Raw genomic sequence first — 18,818 nt, 5'->3', positions numbered from 1 at the left:
TCAAGCAGGCAAATAGGAAGATGGCGAAGTATCATTTACATAATGGACAAATGTAAATTCATTCTAGTTTTAGAGATAAGCTCCCTGCTGTCTTGATTATATTATGCTTTCCTGCTGCTGCATGAAGCTCCTAAAAAACTTTAAAAAAAAAAACGTTGAGCAGTTATGAGTATGTAGCAAAGAAACCTCAGTGTGATGTTCCATTGATTTCTTCACCCCTAAATTCTCAGCTCATGAATTATCCTTGCAGCAGATATTTGACACATAAAATCATCTGCTTGAAGGATAAACTATATGGAAGAGTGTATACGAGAATCCAGCTTTAACTGTTAACTTCAAAGAATTTAAGATAAAAGAAATTACATTTTATTGTTGTTGCTCATGATTGTTTGTTCAATGAGTTGTCACAGACCGTAATTTCTACATTATCCATTTTCTGTGTAAAGAATTGATTCTTTTGTTTCATTTATGGTGAAGTGATAGTTCTACACTCTTTGTGACTTATTATGAAAAGTATTTGCTAAATCACCAGTCTTATGGGAGACAAAACTTGTCTGTTTATATACTAGTACTTGTTCAGTTTTAATCAGTCGTAAGTACATGACTTCACAATAATTTAACAACATGGAAAATATATTTCTAGTGATATTTATTTCACATTCCAATTATGTCTTGCATAAATAACTTGGAATATTATTTTATTTACTATTGGGTCAAAAATAAATATAAGTTATATACAAGTATAAACCTCATGATCCTAAGAAACTCAGTGTTCCAGAATAACCCTGTCAACTAATATTTAAATGAAGTGATATATGTCCCTCATTCAATGAATGGAGACTAGTAGTTATGACCCAAGTTTCCAGAGCTAGCCACATACCATAGCATCCTAGGGTTTTTCTCTACAAGGTTGACATTTAGCAAGTTGCTTAATTCTCTGGTGACTCAAGTTCCTCAGTGAAAAACAAAGGGAAGAATAGTTCTTATATCATATGTTGCAGTGACAATTAAATGATAACCTCTTCAAGAAGACCTGGTTCAATGTGGTTGTAGAGGCTGCAGCTCGGATCAGGCGGGAGCTCCTGCTGATTGATGTAGCCACAGTGGCTGAGGAACCCAAGGTCAGCAAGTCAGATGCAGGGCTCTGGCTCACAGGCTGCAAAAATAGATGAATCCCAAGATTAGCAGGCAATACTGCTGGTAAGCTCCTAGCTCAAATCTCAGGTCAGACTAACAGGAGCCACCTGCAGGATCCAGTGCAAGCAAAAGCCCAGGAATCTTGCCAGAAAGGCAATTTATATTAGATGCGGGCCCCAGCCCAAAGGAAACTCCCTTTCAACTGATTGGCTGCTTACAATAGATCCCACCATTGAGGTGATCACATTATATCAAATCTCATCATGAAACAGTGATCACATCATCATATCACTGCCAAACCACATTACAACTGCCAAACTACTGAGAATCCTGGCCCAGACAAGCTGACACACAACCTTAATGATCAGAGTCCACCCCTTGTCAATTTGGCACCTGTACACATCTCCTTAAACCATACATAATTTCTGAATAAAAAGACAATTATAAAGTAAAAAAAAAAAAAAAAAAAAACTGGCTCACATATAGTGTTCATTAATGTTGCCAATCATTATTACTTATTTTATTACAACTACTAGCCTTGTTGGCTTTATTATTCACAACTTGAAATCACCAAAATTGAGGCTTATTGTTTATAACTGCTGACATCCAGCACTTGTGGAATATTGTCTTTTGTGTTTATCCTTTGAAGTGTTTCTATCAACTTCAAAGGTATGCCATAAACAATTATGTAATATTTGAGTATAACGCAAAACCAAAAATGACTTATCCTTCCAATCTCTGGTATTTCTGTCTACCTCTGGTATCTCCATCTACTTCAATATAACCCATTTGTCACCATGTAATAGTCATTTTGCTTCACATATTTTAATCCTATTCTATGTTACCTCAAATACTTGTCTTCCAACTGGCTAGAAAAAAAAAAAAAATCTTTTTTTTTTTTTTTAGAAGACTAATAAAAATCCCTTGATGTCGGAAACAATTTTATAGTTATTATTCCAATTCAGACCACTTATAGGTTTATTTAAATAAACAAAACAAAACAAAATAAGCCTCAAAACAAGTTTTACTGCTATGATAAATTGTATAATTGGCCTCAGAGTTTGGAAATGTTTATTACTATGCAGTGTAATATAAAACATTTCTTTTTATTCAAATAAATTCAAACCATTCTTCGCATAATCTGACCTCTGTCATATACAGGATTTTATCAATTGAAATTCTTGCATCCATTTACTTAATTTATAGTAATTGGTTTCCTTCAGATGAAACCCAGTTCATGATGAGCATCTCAGGTCTCATGACATTAAAGCACATTGTCTCTACTAAGGCCCAGCAGCAAAATGAAACTATTTCTCATAAGGAAAATAATTATCGTCAGAGAAAGTCATGCGTCCGCTCCAAAATTCCAAATCTCTTCTGTGAACCATTTTTTACCAGCTTGAAAAATGTTCTTTACAGCACTGCTGTCCGCCACAGATACTTTTAGCAAAATTTGATCTGTTGGGTCATATGGTGCATGAAGTAGAGCAGCTTTGATGGCAGATGGGCTCTTTGCAGAGACTTATGAGTCCCACTCAAAACTGGCAGTTTTTCAGGTTACTCGGGAAAAGGGCACGAGTAATAAACCAAAGTGAGGTATGTGTTTCATCCCAAGTCAAAATATGCCCACACGGTGTCACGCCTTCTCTTAGCAGTAGGAAGGACCAGAGGCAGCAACTTAGAAGGTATATTTAAACATGTCCTAAAATACGGACTATCTGGAAATTTCATCAAGGTGACAGGCCCTTGAATTTTGAAGGATTTATTTCCCAATGTCGGACATGCATGTGACTTATCAAAGTCTCTAGAGCAACTGTTACCTCCTATTTGTCAGGTTCAGTAGTCATTATATCATTAATGTAATGGATGAACATGATATTCTTTCAAACGAAGAAGCACTCCAGGTCATTACGGACCAGATTAGGAAAGAAACACGGACGCTCGATATAGCCTTATGCTCAGACAGCCAAGGTGTTATGCCTGGCCCAGCCAGCTCAAAGAAACATTTTTTAATTAAAATATTAATATTAAAAAAAAATTAAAATATCACACTTAAAACTGCCTATCAGTTGCCAAGGCATTTAATCGGGTGCTCCAGCAATGAAGCCACATCTGAAATAGCAGCTACAATTGCAGCCACCAAATGATTGCTGTTGTTGTTTTTTTTTGTTGTTAGGTGCCAGAGAGTTGGTTTCTACTCAGAGCCACCCTGCGTACCAGAGAACGAAACACTGCCTGGTCCTGTGCCATGCTCGCAATCATTATGGTTGAGGCCATTGTTGCAACCACTGTATCAATCAGTCTCTTTGAGGGTCTTCCTCTTTTCCACTGACCCTGTGCTTTACCAAGCACAATGTCCTTCTCCAGGGACTGATCCCTCCTGACAACATGTCCAAAGAATGTAAGACACAGTCTTGCCATCCTTGCTTCTAAGGAACATTCTGGTTGTACTTCATTCAAGGTAAATTTGTTTCTTTCTTTTGGCAGTCCATGCTATAGTCAATATTTGTCGCCAAAACCACAATTCAAAGGCATCAATTCTTCTGTCTCCCTTATTCATTGTACAGGTTTCACCCAGCCCTTACTTCTCTATTACTCCCTGGAATGTGCTCTATTTTATCTCCTTCTTATCATTTATGTCTATTTAAAATAATTGTTTTTTTTCACACTTGTTTATCATAGTCTTTTACCATTAAAGAAATAATGCAAAACAAAAATTGGTTTTGTAGTTCAGATATTTGAAAATTTGCACATATATATGAAATTTTTATTAAAAATAGAATATGTACTTAATTTAAAAAATAATATAACAAAGATGGATTGACAATGAAAGTAATAATCTCTTATTTCTCCTTTTCCCACAAGTCACACAATTTCCTAGAGGCAAAGGTGTTTAAATAGTTTCTATATTTAGCTCTTCTGGAGGTTACTTAAATAATGTTCTGTATTTTGAAAAGTGAAAACTTGAGAGGACTGAGGTGAACCTTGAAATTTTTTAGCAACTTTATGGAAGAGACAGACTAATTCTTGAGACTATATAGGAAAATAAAAATATTATATTAGGCAATTTATTGTGTATCTTTTCCTTAACAAGTCAACTGAATATTTATAACGCTTTTTGCAAAGTCTTAAAGGAAGATTTAATATCATGTAGCAAATATTTTTTTTTTTAGCAAATATTTAAGCAGGAGATGAAATATTATCAGGCTTTATCTCTAACATTCAAGAAAATCATGTTATGTGTCAAGAGAAGTAGCTCTTAGGTAGAGATAAATTTAATTTAAAGAGATAAACTCAATTAACAAAGGTTTTTTGTAACAGATTGAAATGTCAAAACGAAAGACGATATATTAAAGAGCCTAGTATTGCAACTATAACAAAACTATCTTCTTCTAAGGGTATATTTTCCTGGAAATTTTACTTTAGCAGATAATTTATTATTGATGATTAAGATTACAGAAATGAGGAAATGACACCATATATTTTTCTCAAGAATGTTGTGGAATAAAAAACATCTTATTATAAATATATTCATACCAAATGGACTGTATTACATAATTGATAAAATGTATTTTAAGAGCATGTCTATTCATTGCAAATATTTTATGTGTCTTTTTTTCATTTTAATTGCAGAGATCATTTTTTATTATTTTTGTTATTGTTGTTGTTAGGTGCCCTGGAGTTGGTTCTGCTTCAGAGCGACCACATATACAACAGAACAAAATATTGCCTGGTCCTGTGCCATCCTCACAACCGTTGCTCTCTTTGAGCCCATTTTTGTAGCCATGTTGTTGAAGGTCTTTATTTCACTCACCCTCTATCATACCAAGCATGATGTCCTTTTCCAGGGACTGGTCCCTTCTGATAACCTCTCCAATGTACCTGAGATGAAGTCTTGCCACCCTCACTTCTAATGAGCATTCCGGCTATGCTTTTTCCAAGACAGATTTGTTCGTTTTTCTGGCACTCCATGGTATATTCAATATTACTTGACAGCACTGTAATTAAAATGCGTCAGTTCTTCTTTTGTTTTCCTTATTCATAGTCCAGCTTTCACATGTATATGAGGTGATTGAAAATACCATGGCTTGAGCCAGGTGCACCACACTCCTTAAAGTGACATCTTTGCTTTTTAACACTTTAGAGAGGACTTTTGTGTCAGATTTGTCCAATGCAATATGTTTTTTGTTTACAAAATTCAGCATTAATTGTGGGATTTTGTGGTTGGAATTAAGCTAGCTCAATCAATCATTTATACAGCCCAGTCACTTTAGTTTGTATTAAAAGGGACATGAAGCATTTGGGGAGAAAAATTAAAATTATAATTTTTGCTTACTGTCTTCAGTGAACTTTTAATCTAGATCCTTACACTCTTTAGCTATGAAAATTCAAGCTTCTCTTAATAGTTAAAATCATTAGCACAGCAACACCTTAGAGATTTAATTTCATTTAAAATATTTTTAATAGATTAATAGTTATTTGCAATAACAACATTGATGTATAAAATTAGAGAAAAACATATTGAGTTCTTTAAATTAATTTCCAAAAATTTAAGAATCTGGAAAATAGACTCATTTTTCTAAAATCTGAATTCAAATTTTTAATGAAAATGTATGAGATAGGCATTTTGATTCCCTTAGACTGTCCTTTACTCTGTCTATATTCAGATTGTTAAACTGTGGATGTTACTCAAAAAAAAGATTCCTTAGTTTCTACAAGTGGTATTTTAATGGGAGTTCCAGTTCTAATTTTTATATGTATTTGTTTCTTATTTGTCACTTTGTCTTAGTCATCTAGTGCTGCTATAACAGAGATACCACTGGTGGATTGCCGTAACAAAAATGAGACTGAACCCCTGCAGTGTTATATTTTTTACCCGGCTTCATCCCCTGCAGTGTTTTATTGCAAAATCATTTCCTTTGCTGGGCCCCCCAACCCCCTCAGCTTTGCATTTGCTTGGAGCTATATATATTATAAAACTTTTTTAGTTTTATATATATATATATATATATATATATAAACCCCCATTATATATTTATAGAACGTTGCTGAAGTAACTTGTTTGAACTCCCTATTTGTAAACCCTTTTAAAAGTAACCTGCCTGCCCTCCCTTGGTGAGTAGTCTTGGCAGCAGTAAGTACCAACGGACTCCATTTCCTTGTACAAAGAAATTAAGGTGCCTTCTTTCACCTCAGTTTTTCATTTATTGGCCAATATGAGTCCTGCCAGGTAAGAACTTGGGATTTCCACCTGGTAGCAAAGAGAAATTCATTCTCTCACAGTCTAGGAGGCTAGAAGTCTGAATTCAGGGAGCTAGCTCCAGGGAATGGCCCCCTCTCCCCATCGGCTCTGAAGAAAGGTCCCCATCATCAATCCTTCCTTGGTCTAGGAGCTTCTCCATGCAGGAACTCCAGGTACAAAGCACGTGCTCTGTTCCCAGTGCTGCTTTCTTGGTGGCATGAGGTTCCCATGTCACTCTGCTTGCTTCTCTTTTATGTTTTGAAAGAGATTGTCTTAAGATACAATCTAATCTTGTAAATTGAGTCCTGCATCATTAACATAACTGCCACTAATCCCATACATCATAGAGATATGATTTACAACACAAAGGAGAATCATATCAGATGACAAAATGGTGGGCAATCACATACTACTGGGAATGATGCCCTAGCCAAATTGACAGACATTTTTGGGGGACACAATTCAATCCATAACACACTTCATTCAACAAGCGCTTATCAACTACATCCTGTACCCTAGTCAATGATTTATTAAGTGCCTATTTGTCAGACACTGTCCTAGAAGCCAGTTACAGTGCTTAAAATTTCAGACTGAATTCATGATCCCATTGAGCTCACAATTCCTGTGGGAAAAATAGGAGGTGCAATTTTAAAGATAAATAAAATCATAAGAGTTTAAATCCAAACCAAACAAACCCATTGACCTCGGGTAGATTCCTACTCATAGTTACCCTATAGGTCAGAGTAGAACTGACCCACAGAGTTTCCAAGGAGCACCTGGTAGATTCGTACTGCCCACCCTTGGTTTAGCAGCCATAGCTCTTAACCACAACTAATAGTGACTCTATAGGACAGTAGGACTGCCCAGTAAGGTTTCTAAAGAGCAGCTGGTGGATCCGAGCTGCTGACCTTTTGGTTAGCAGCTGAGATCTTAACTACTGTGCCCCCAGGGCTCCATTGTTTAGCAGAGGAATAATAACTAGCTTGATAAAGTAGAAACAAGTGACACCAAGATAAGCAGACGTATTTAGAGAAATGTCTTATAATTTTCCCGTAATTTCAAGGTCTTTTAATTCTTTTCAAATTTTAAGTTTTTTTTAATTACTGTTAAACCTATGAAACTGCAATTGTATGCCAATAATTTACTCATCTTAAGCTTTCTCATGGTTTTACAAAATACAACTGGCTTGCTGATCAAAATTTTGTTTTCATGTTATATTTTAGGAAAGAAACAACAACTTGTGTGACACTGAGAGAGAAGAATGAGATATTATACATCTATTTATCTATCTATCTAGAGAGATAGAGATTTAGTAGGGTTAGGGTATAAAACCTTCAGCAGCAGTGCAAGAATGTAACCGCCCACCCAAGTAAATTGACAGGTTTGAAGTTTTCCCATGTCACTTCAAAAGACGTCATCACAAAGAATTAATGAATAATGGATAAGATGAATGCAATTTTGTAATAAAATTAAAACATTTTCAGGTCTGACTTGTTTTCAGTATTCTTCAAGTTATATATGTGTGAAATATTTGGAGACAAAATTCAAACAGTATAAAAAATAAGATTTTTTCACCCCCTTAAGAAAATAATATCACTAAATCCATGTAGTATTTTTTGTGCAAAAGCCCATTGAGATAGACAGCAAGAATTCAAATTACTAGAGAAACTATTGACTTATACAATTCATGTTTTATCATTGTATATTATAAAGTTGCATTAATTTGTTTTTAATATTTGTGATCAAATTCAATTTTAAGGAAATATTATTATTACTTCCTGGAAAGTAAAAAAAAAAAAAAAAATGCTACAGCTATTGGGTCTTGCACTAAATGTTGAGTGTTTATTACATGCTCAGATAATTAAATATGATTTCCCATGAAAAATCATACATATGCTAAAAGTTAACCATAATTGCATTAAATATTGTCTTGTTTAATTTGTTATTGGCATGATGTTAAGTATTACTAGTATCTTTATTTTATTGCCATCAATATCCTCATGAAGTTTTTAATTTGGCAAAAAAGACTTGTTAAGTTTGACTCTCAGGTACTTAACACCATTTCACTGTAATGGTATTATAAAATCTATAATTCTTTCTATTTATTTTTCTTAACATCTCTATCACCTTACTCAAAATAACACAGCATTCTCTTCACATTCAATATTTTAGTCATCATTAGAAAATGATTCTTTTTATATTAAATCCTCAGAACCTTGGATTCACTCTTAATGTGGTTAAGTACTCCAAAAAGAATATGGATTGGTAAATTTCATTGGCCTACCTCTCTATGATTTACAGCCTTGTATACTGAATAATGTATTTTGAGATATTATGTAAGATCCTTCAAAGTGAAGGTGGCTTTCTTCTTTTACTACACATAAAGTATCACTTATTCCTTTTATGAATATTAAAACACTGGCTTAAATTATAACAGTGTCTTTCAGGGGTTATCGTAAGTAGTTCAAGAAAAAATTTAATAACTTTCGTGGTAGATGATTTCAGCAAATGAGACAGTAACTAAAGTACTCAAGTCATAATTTTAAGTCTCATCCAATCAACGACTTTTGACCCTAAATCAATTATGTTGTTCAGCAGGGTAAGGCCAATTCACAGGCTGAAGTTGAAAAGTTAATATGTAAGACCTACTTTAAAATTCCATAATGATTGTGAAGAAAAGTTAGCAGTTATGTTTTTCCCCCATATAATGCAGTCTTTAGCTTCATAACCTAAGACATTTCAAGTCCTACCACTGCTTCCTATAAACTGAGTAATTCTAAACATAGCTTTTAATTACTGTAAGCCTCTGTTTTCCTATTTTAAAATGTTTATGAGTAAAATAATTAATTATCCTTTGGGTTTCTTTGAGATTGGATAAGGACATGAAAGCAATGAAATGTGGAGAACATATATGTGTTAATTTTGTAGTCTAGAAGGATTGACTAGTTACCAGTAATATTCTGCTCAAAATGGTTTCTCACTACGGGGAAGAATTTCTTTGATGAATCCTGCAGCTTTGGGAGGGACGCAGATTTATTGATAATGAAATATTAACCCAATCATCTTGATGTAAGTAGAAGACATATTTTGCAACCACACTTACCATGTGCTAGTTTAATCTCCATATCAAAAGGTTTTTGTTAGTTTATTTTTGTAATCATACAAAAGCAAACCAAATCCACTACCATTGAATTGACCCCAATGCATAGCAACACTATAGGACAGAGGAGAACCACCCCATTGTGTTTCCAAGGCTGTAAGTCTTTATGGAAGCTAACTGCCACATCTTCCTCCGGGTGAGCAGCTAGTGGGTTCGAACTGCAAAACTTTTGATTAGCAGCCGAGTGCTTTAACCACTGCACCACACAGGACTCCTTTGTAATCACAATACTCTTTGTTTTACTGAGAAAAGATATTCCACTATGGGCTAAAGCTCTTTACGTAGACTCTATTAATGGTTGATATTCTCAAAATATGAAATGGTTATGTGTATAACTTCACGCTATGCCTGAACCGATAGGCTGTTTTCTGATAATGAATTCTGGTTGCTTTCATTCTGCATTTTTCCTTGAGGGTAACTTTGAAATGGCGTAACTTCTGAAAGTTCTAGATCACCTGGCTACTTTATAATTATTGTTGACACACTTAAGTGCACCTTCTACCATCATTATCTAGGAGATTCTATTGCTGTCATTTCTATTAATTAATGCCGTCTTCAAATAGAAAATTAACAAACTGAACCTCATTATTTTATGTCTAAGTGTTAAGTACAAGAATATGGACTTGTTTTTCAACTCCTTCCTCTTTTTGGATATTACATTCCTTACAGGAAAAGATGAGTTTGTCAATTAAAAGCAGTTACCTGAGATATATTTTCCACATTTGTGGTTATTTACCTTTTTTTTCAAGTCAAAGGGTAATATACATACAGTAAAGTGCATTAAGTGATGTAAATGTAGAAGTACAATGACATTTTACATGCACATGCCTTCATGTCACCACCAACTAGAACAAGAGAACGGACAATTCCAGAACCTAGGAAGATATTTTCTTGCTCCTTCTTAGTTTGAACCAGCCCCTAAAATTAACTGCTGTTCTGAATTCTCTCATTATCATTTAGTTTTGACTATCCCAGAACTTAGTATAAATGGAATCATGCAGTAGACACTGTTTTTGTGTTGAGATTATTGCATTCAATATTGTCTGTCAGATGCATTCATGTTATATGCATCAAGAAACTGTTCTTTTTTGCTACTCTGTAGTATTCCATTATAAAAAAAACACCCCAAATATAAAAAAAACACATATAAGACTTACCAAAACCTATTTATTCATTCTGAATTCATTAGGCATGTTTTCCCGCACAGATTTTGACTATTATTTCATTCTTGTTTTGTGTGGACTTGCTTATGCATACACTTAGGAAGAGAACTCCTAGAAATTTGGTAAGCATAAGAAATTTGGTAGTTTTGGTATATATGACCAGTTATCAAAGGCATTTTACACCCTTACAAAGCTTGAGAGTTCTGGTCACTTCTATTTTCCACACTTGGTATTTCCACTTTTAGTGAATCTTAGTTATTCTGGTAGCTGTATAATGATATTTCTTTGTATTTTCCAATTTGCATATCTCTGATGCATGGTGATGTTGACTTTTATTACATTTCTTAGTCATTGCAACATCCATCTTTTGAGGTTATTTTCAAGTCTTCTTTCCCTTTTTATTTTTCCTTATTTATCTGTAGAAGACATTTATATGATTTGGTTATGACTATAAATGTGTATGTATATATAATCTTCTTCAACATCAGCTAACAGCCAGACAATTGCAAATGTGCCACGTGAATAAGGCCATATGGAATGTTCCAGTTCCAGTGGAATTATTACATAACTCCTGTCAGAAAAGTGACCTCAGGAAACATCAAGAGAAGATCTACCAAGATTACCAACACACAGCAGCATGAAACCTAACAAATGGTTGTTGTTCTAAATTATTTCGTTTTTTTCCCTATGCAACAATAGATAAAAGAAACAATACTCATTTTACATAAACTGTTTCTGAGAATAACAAAATAATTTATAAAACAGTAAGCATCATAAAAATAAAACCAAAACTTATAAAAATGAAAACATCTATAAATACAAATTATAACATTTGACATGAAATAGTAAATGAAATTCACAATATAGTTAAATATATATACAGCACAACTAAGAAATAGACAATTTGGAAGAAAGCCCAATCCTACACAAAATGAAAAAGGCATTTGATAAAATTCACTCCCTACTGATGATTCAAAAAAGATACAACACACGTGCACTCCACGTACACACACATGCACACCTTGGTGAAATAGAAAATATAACATCTATGATGTGTAAAATACTACCATTAGTACATTCCTATTCATGATTTCCATTCTATATGTTTCCTACATTACATTACCACTGCTGAACTTTTTTCTTTTTTTTTAACCTCCTTTCTCTCTATTGTTTATAATATAAATTCTAACTTGAATGACACTTTTCCCCATAAATTATTGTTATTAGGTGCCATTGAGTTTGTTCCAACTCACAGCGACCCTAGCTACCATAGAACAAAACTCTGCCCAGGCCTGTGCCATGCTCACAATCATTGTTATGCTTAAGCCCATTGTTGCAGCCACTATGTCAGTCCATCTCATTGAGGGCCTTCCTCCTTTTCACTGGTCCTGTACTTTACCAACCATGATGTCCTTCTCTAGGGACTGATTCCTCTTGATAACATGTCCAAAGCATGTAAGACGCAATCTTGCCATCCTTGCTTCTAAGGAGCATTCTGGTTGTACTTCTTCCAAGACAGATTTATTCTTTCTTTTGGCAGTCCATGGTATATTTAATATTCTTCGCCAATAGCACAATTCAAAGGAGTCAATTCTACTTCAGTCTTCCTTACTCATTTTCCAGCTTTCACGTGCATAAAATGCAATTGAAAATACCATGGCTTGGGTCAGGCATACCTTAGTCTTCAAGGTGATATCTTTGCTTTTCAGCACTTTAAAGAGGTCCTTTGTAACAGATTTGCCCAGTGCAATGCATCTTTTGATTTCTTGACTGCTGCTTCTATGGGAGCAGATTGTGGACCCAAGTAAAACGAAATCCTTGACAACTTCAATCTTTTCTCCATTTATCATGATGTTGCTTATTGGTCTAGTTGTGAGGATTTTTGTTGTCTTTATGTTGAGGTGCAATCCATACTGAAGGCTGTGGTCTTTAATCTTCATCAGGAAGTATACTTCCAGTCCTCTTCCCTTTCAGCAAGCAATGTTCTGTTGCCTGCATAACGCAGGTTGTTGATGAGTCTTCCTCCAACCCTGATGCCCCGTTCTTCTGCATACAGTTCAGCCTGTCAGATTATCTGCTTAGCATACAGATTGAACATGTATGGTGAAAGGGTAGATCCCTGAAGCACACCTTTCCTGACTTTAAACCATGCAGTATCTTCTTGTTCTGTTTGAACAACTATCTCTTGATCTGTGTACAGATTCTCATGAGCACAATTAAGTGCTCTGGAATTCCCATTTTTTGCAATATTTTCCATAATTCTTTATGATCCACACAGTCCAATGCCTTTGCATATTCAATAAAATATAATAAAACAGTAAAACAAACTTGTAAACATCTTCTTGGTATTCTCTGTTGTCAGCCAGGATCCATCTGACATCAGCAATGATATCCCTGGTTCCATGTCCTCTTCTGAATCTGGCCTGAATTTCTGGCAATTTCCTGTCAATATACTGCTGCAGCCACTTTTGGATGATCTTCAACAAAATTTTACATGTGTGATATTAATGATGTTGTTCTATAATTTCTGCATTTGGTTGGGTCACCTTTCTTGGGAATAGGCATAAATATGGCTCTCTTCTAGTCAGTTGGCCTGGTAGCTGTCTGCCAAATCTCCTGGCATAGACAAATGAGTGTTTCTAGTGCTTTATCCATTTGCTGAAACATCTCAAATGATATTCCATCAATTCCTGGAGCCTTGCTTTTTGTCAATGCCTTCAGTGCAGCTTGGACTTCTTCCTTCAGTACCATTGGTTCCTGATCATAAGCTACCTCTTGAAATGGTTGAATGTCGACCAATTCTTTTTGGTATAATGACTCTGTGTATTCCTTCCATCTTCATTTGATGCTTCCTGTGTCATTTAATATTTTCCCCATGGAATCCTTCACTGTTGCAACTCGAGGCTTGAATTTTTTCAGCTTCAGAAATGCTGAGTGTTCTTCCATTTTGGTTTTCTATCTCCAGGTATTTGCCCATGTAATTATAATACTTCACTTTTTCTTCTCCAGCTGCCCTTTGAAATATGCAGTTCTTTTCCTTCATTATCTCTTCCTTTTGCTTTAGCTACTTGATGTTCAAGGGCAAGTTTCAGAGTCTCTTCTGACATCCATTTTGGTCTTTTCTATCTTTCCTGTCTTTTTAATGACCTTTTGTTTTCTTCATGGATATGTCCTTGATGTCATTCCACAACTCATCTGGTCTTTGGTCATCAGTGTTCAACTCATCAAATCTATTCTTGAGGTGGTCTCTAAATTCAGGTGGGACATACTCAGTATTGTACTTTGGCTTGTTCTAATTTTCTTCAGTTTCTACTTGAACTTGTATATCAGCAATTGATGGTCTGTTCCATAGTTGGCCTCTAGTCTAGTTCTGACTGATGACATTGATCTTTTCCATCGTCTCTTTCCACTGATGTAATCAAGTCCACATGTATAGTTGCCATTTATGTTGTTGAAAAAAGTATTTGCAATGAAAAAGTTGTTGGTCTTGCAAAATTCTATCATGCGATCTCCCGCATTGTTTCTATCACCAAAGCCATATTTTCCAACTACCAATCCTTCTTCTTTGTTTCCAACTTTCGCATTCCAATCATCAGTAATTATCAATGCATCCTGATTGCATGTTCGATCAATTTCAGACTACAGAAGCTGGTAAAAATCTTCAGTTTCCTCTTCTGTGGCCTTAGTGGTTGGTTCATAAATTTGAATAATAGTTGTATTAACTGTTCTTCCTTGCAGGTGTATGGATAACATCCTATCACTGACAGCATTGTACTTCAGGATACATCTTGAAATGTTCTTTTTGGCGGCGAATGCAACACCTTTCCTCTTTAAGCTGTCATTCCTGGCATAGTAGACCTTATGATTGTCCAATTCAAAATGACAAATACCAGTTCATTTCAGTTCACTAATGCCCAGGATATGAATGTTTATGTGTTTCATTTCATTTTTGATGATTCTAATTTTCCTAGATTCATACTTCGTACTTCCCAGGTTCTGATTATTAATGGATGTTTGCAGCTGTTTCTTCTCATTTTGAGTAGTGCCACATCAGCAAATGAAGGTCCTGAAAGCTTGACTCCAACCACATCATTAAGATCCACCCTACTTTGAGGGGGCAGCTCTACCCCAGTCATCTTTTGAGTGCCTTCCCACCTGGGGGGCTCATCTTCCAGCACTATATCAGAAAATGTTCTGCTGGTATTCATAAGATTTTCACTACTTAATTATTTTTCAGAAGGAGACTGCTGGGTCTTTTTTTCTCGTCTGTCTTAGTCTGGAAGCTCAGCTGAAACCTGTCTGCCATGGATGACCCTGTTGGTATCTGAACACAGGTGGCATAGCTTCCAGAATTGCAGCAAAAAGTAAGCCCCCCACAGTATGACAAACTGACAGACACGTGGGGACGCCGTAAGTAAGTCCTGAAATATCTTCTAAGATCATATTCAATAATTTTTTGTGAAGATCCTCTGAATCCAGTCTCCCCTCTCTAATAGTGTTAATCCCATCTTCCTGTTTGCTTTATATACAATATTTTGTCATTTTCCTTCAATGAATTACTATTGTGTGTGAACATATGTTTCCCAGCTCCTCTCATCCAGAATATGCACTCAATTCCAAATTATCATTTATTTGAACTGAGGAAGATTATCCTTATCACATGAAATTGACCAAAGCATATTAATTTGGACTCAGGACATATATATGAATAAATGTGTGACATAAGTGTTGTTTTAAAAGTAGGGTTATACACAAAACATGCATGTCTTGTCTCCAGTACTATACTTGAAATTTAGAACCTATTTAATTTGGTAAATGCATAGCTTAAGATATTAAACATTTGAGGTAACCACTCTCAATATACTGCAGAGAAGAAGAAGCATGCTATGTGTCTTTTGAAACAACCTTTTAGAAAATTTCCTTTGACAACTCATACTCAAGATGCTTACCCCAGGGTCTAACTAAACACTTTTATGTCATTTTTTAAGACTCTGCAGGTAAAAACACATGTTTTAGTTCATTCTGTGCTACACTGATGTGATATGTCATGAAGGACTATTAGGGATTAGGAGCAATATTAGGTTGACATAAAGTTGATGTTTCACTTCAGAAAAATGGCATGGAACATCTGAAATATTTGTCTGTCATAGCCAGCCAGATGTTCTACTTCAAAAATGACAAAATTGCCTGGGTTTTGCTTTATACTTTTACAAGCAAATGAAAATATTATAGGCTAGTTCAAAATTCCCATTGATGCCGAGTCTATTTGTTTCTTACATGATCTAAATGTGAGGGCAAACATAGTAAACTGTTACTAGGACTTCATAAAATATTATAGTGTATGTGCCATATAACAAGGAACAGATTACCCAATAAGCAAAGCAGGGACAGGTTTATGTTTATTTACTAATCTGTGGTATAGGATTTCACATGTGGAGTTATGATATAACTTGCAATTATGTGAAACTGTGTACTACAAATTAGTAAGTAAACACAATTAAGCCCATGTGTACCTTGCTTACTGGTTAGTCCACTCCTGCATATATGATACTACTTCAAAAGTTTCAAATGAATTTACTTCTTCTTAATAAGGTTGACTAGTTATGATAGAGCAACAGACAGAAAGAGCATGGAACTGCTGTCCTTCACAATAACTAGATTCTACTGTAGCAAAAATGTGCAGTTCAGTGCAAGTTTGTGTCTGGACCTGTTAAGTGTCATGGCTGAACCTGGTAAAGGTGCTAGGTCAATGTGTCTAAACTATAACCAGAAGGACCAGAGGTCATGTCTTCACATGACCACACTGAATTGTAGTTGAGATGAAAAGTCTGAGTTCAGAGCAGATGAAGCAATATGATGCATGAGATATGTATCAGGCGATGAGAATAAAAAAATAATCAAAGTGTCAAGACGGAAATCACAATCAAGTGTTTCTCTTCCTGTCTTATACATATAACAAACTGATAAAATTGCATCAAAAATCCGTTAAGGAGGAGTATTTAGAGTAAGGCAAAGTTCTGGAGAACTGTTTTATTTAGGGCAAATGTCATGTAATATAATGATCCCTAGTGGTGCAACGGTTAAGAGCTTCGCTGCTAATTGAAAGGGTGGCAGTTCTTACTCATTCAGCTGCTCTGCAGAAAAAATACCTGGCAATATGCCCCCTTAAAAAATACAGCCTAGAAAACCATATGGGGCAGCTCTACTCTGACATATGGGGTCCTAAGAGTTGAAATCACCTTGATGACATCTAACAACAATGACATCATATGAGTACTTGAACAAAATAGACTTTTTACAGAACTAAGTCCCATGGTCTTTTAATTTTTGTTTTTTTCTGACTGTAACTTGGTAAGAGAAGATTCTAATTAAACTGTGTTTTTATATACCCCGTACACATGCACACACACATACAAAAAAAATAACAAAAAATCAACAGTAAAAGTAATAATCTGCTCAAATGCCCCATAATTAGCGGCATCAGTTAAAAAGAGCTACATTACTCTAATATAGCATAAAGCCTAAACAAAACTCAGTGGCTTACAACAACATATTTTACTTGTAAATAATCCTGTATGTCTATTTTTAAACAGCAAATGGCACATACTTTCATAATTTCAGAAACAAGAAAAAAAGAATGTGGTGAACTGCTCATTCCTTCTTAAATCCTCAGGCTGGAAATAATGTATGTCATTGTCACTCTCATTCCGTTATGTAAAGTAAATTACATAGCCATGTCTACTTTCCACAGGAAAGGAATTACACTACTCCTGCCTGGACTGGTACCACAGAAATGATAACAGAGGTAGATGACCACTAATATATTCTACTGTGCCAGAAGTATTGCAAAACGTGGAGTCTGAGCCATTGTGATTAGAGATATAGAGGCCAAAATAAGTAGTTGTAAGAATTAGAAATATTGTAACTAATACATAATTTAGTCAAAATGGGACTAAACTTTAATAGTATTGTTACTTTTACTTGTAATTACATCATTAATTATGTTTATTATTATTTACTATTAGTCTTTGTCAGTCACTTATACTCTTTTGAGAGGGAAAAAGGACTTCACTTGTAATTTAAAAACAATGTCCACATCCCCAGCCACATTCTATGAAGTTTATTAGCCAGGTGCTGAAGGTTGGTGGAATAAAAGGAGAAGGCAGACTATTGATCTATGGCAACAGAGATGTGCACCAGAATAAAGAAAAGCCTGAGCTTTAGATCGCAGTTCAAAGGACAGTCTAATAGATTTGGAAAAAAAAAAAAATTGTCACTAAGTCAATTCCAACTCATAGTCACTCTACAGGACAGAATAGAACTGCCTTATATGGCTTCCAAGGCTGTAAATCTTTACAGAAGCAGACTGCCACATCTCTCTCCCAAGGAGCAGCTGGTGGGTTTGAACCAGTGACCTTTTGGTTAGCCCCTGCAAGCTTAATCACTATGTCACCTGTTATATATAATTGTGTCTATTTCTAAAACAATGGGTCATGTACTTATTTGAAATTACAAAAAATAAAAAATAAAATTATTGGCCTTTTTTTCCTAAATATACATAAGGAAACATTACTTAAATGTAATTACAATAAAACTATTTTCTCGCTGTTTCTGATTTTAAGTTTACTATAAATAATACTTTTCTTACAATCTGCCTCCTATTTCTGTCAAACAGTGTGTCTTAAATAGTATAATGACAACAGATGTTCATAAACAAGAAAACATAGCCTCAATTCAAATATCATCTGACCCCAGAAATCACCACCTGACCAATAAACCAACGTCAACAGGCAGAGAGTATCCTGACTCATCATTTTTAGCTTTTGAAATTATGCTCATTATTTTAACTGAAGTTTTTATGTCATTTACCTATTATCTATTCATCTACTTATCATCTACCTACCTATCATCTATCATCTATCTATCTATCTATCTATCTATCTATCTATCTATCTATCTATCATCTATCTATCATCTATCTATCAATGTATCTATCATCTATCTATCCATCCTCTATCAATCATCTATCATCTGTCTATCTATCTATCTATCTTCTGTCTGTCTGTCTATCTATCATCTGCCATCTATCATCTATCTATCTATCATCTATTTATCT

This window comes from Loxodonta africana, chromosome 2 (assembly GCF_030014295.1).
Source record: "Loxodonta africana isolate mLoxAfr1 chromosome 2, mLoxAfr1.hap2, whole genome shotgun sequence".
Lineage (NCBI taxonomy): Eukaryota > Metazoa > Chordata > Mammalia > Proboscidea > Elephantidae > Loxodonta > Loxodonta africana.
This window is presented reverse-complemented; position numbering follows the sequence as displayed.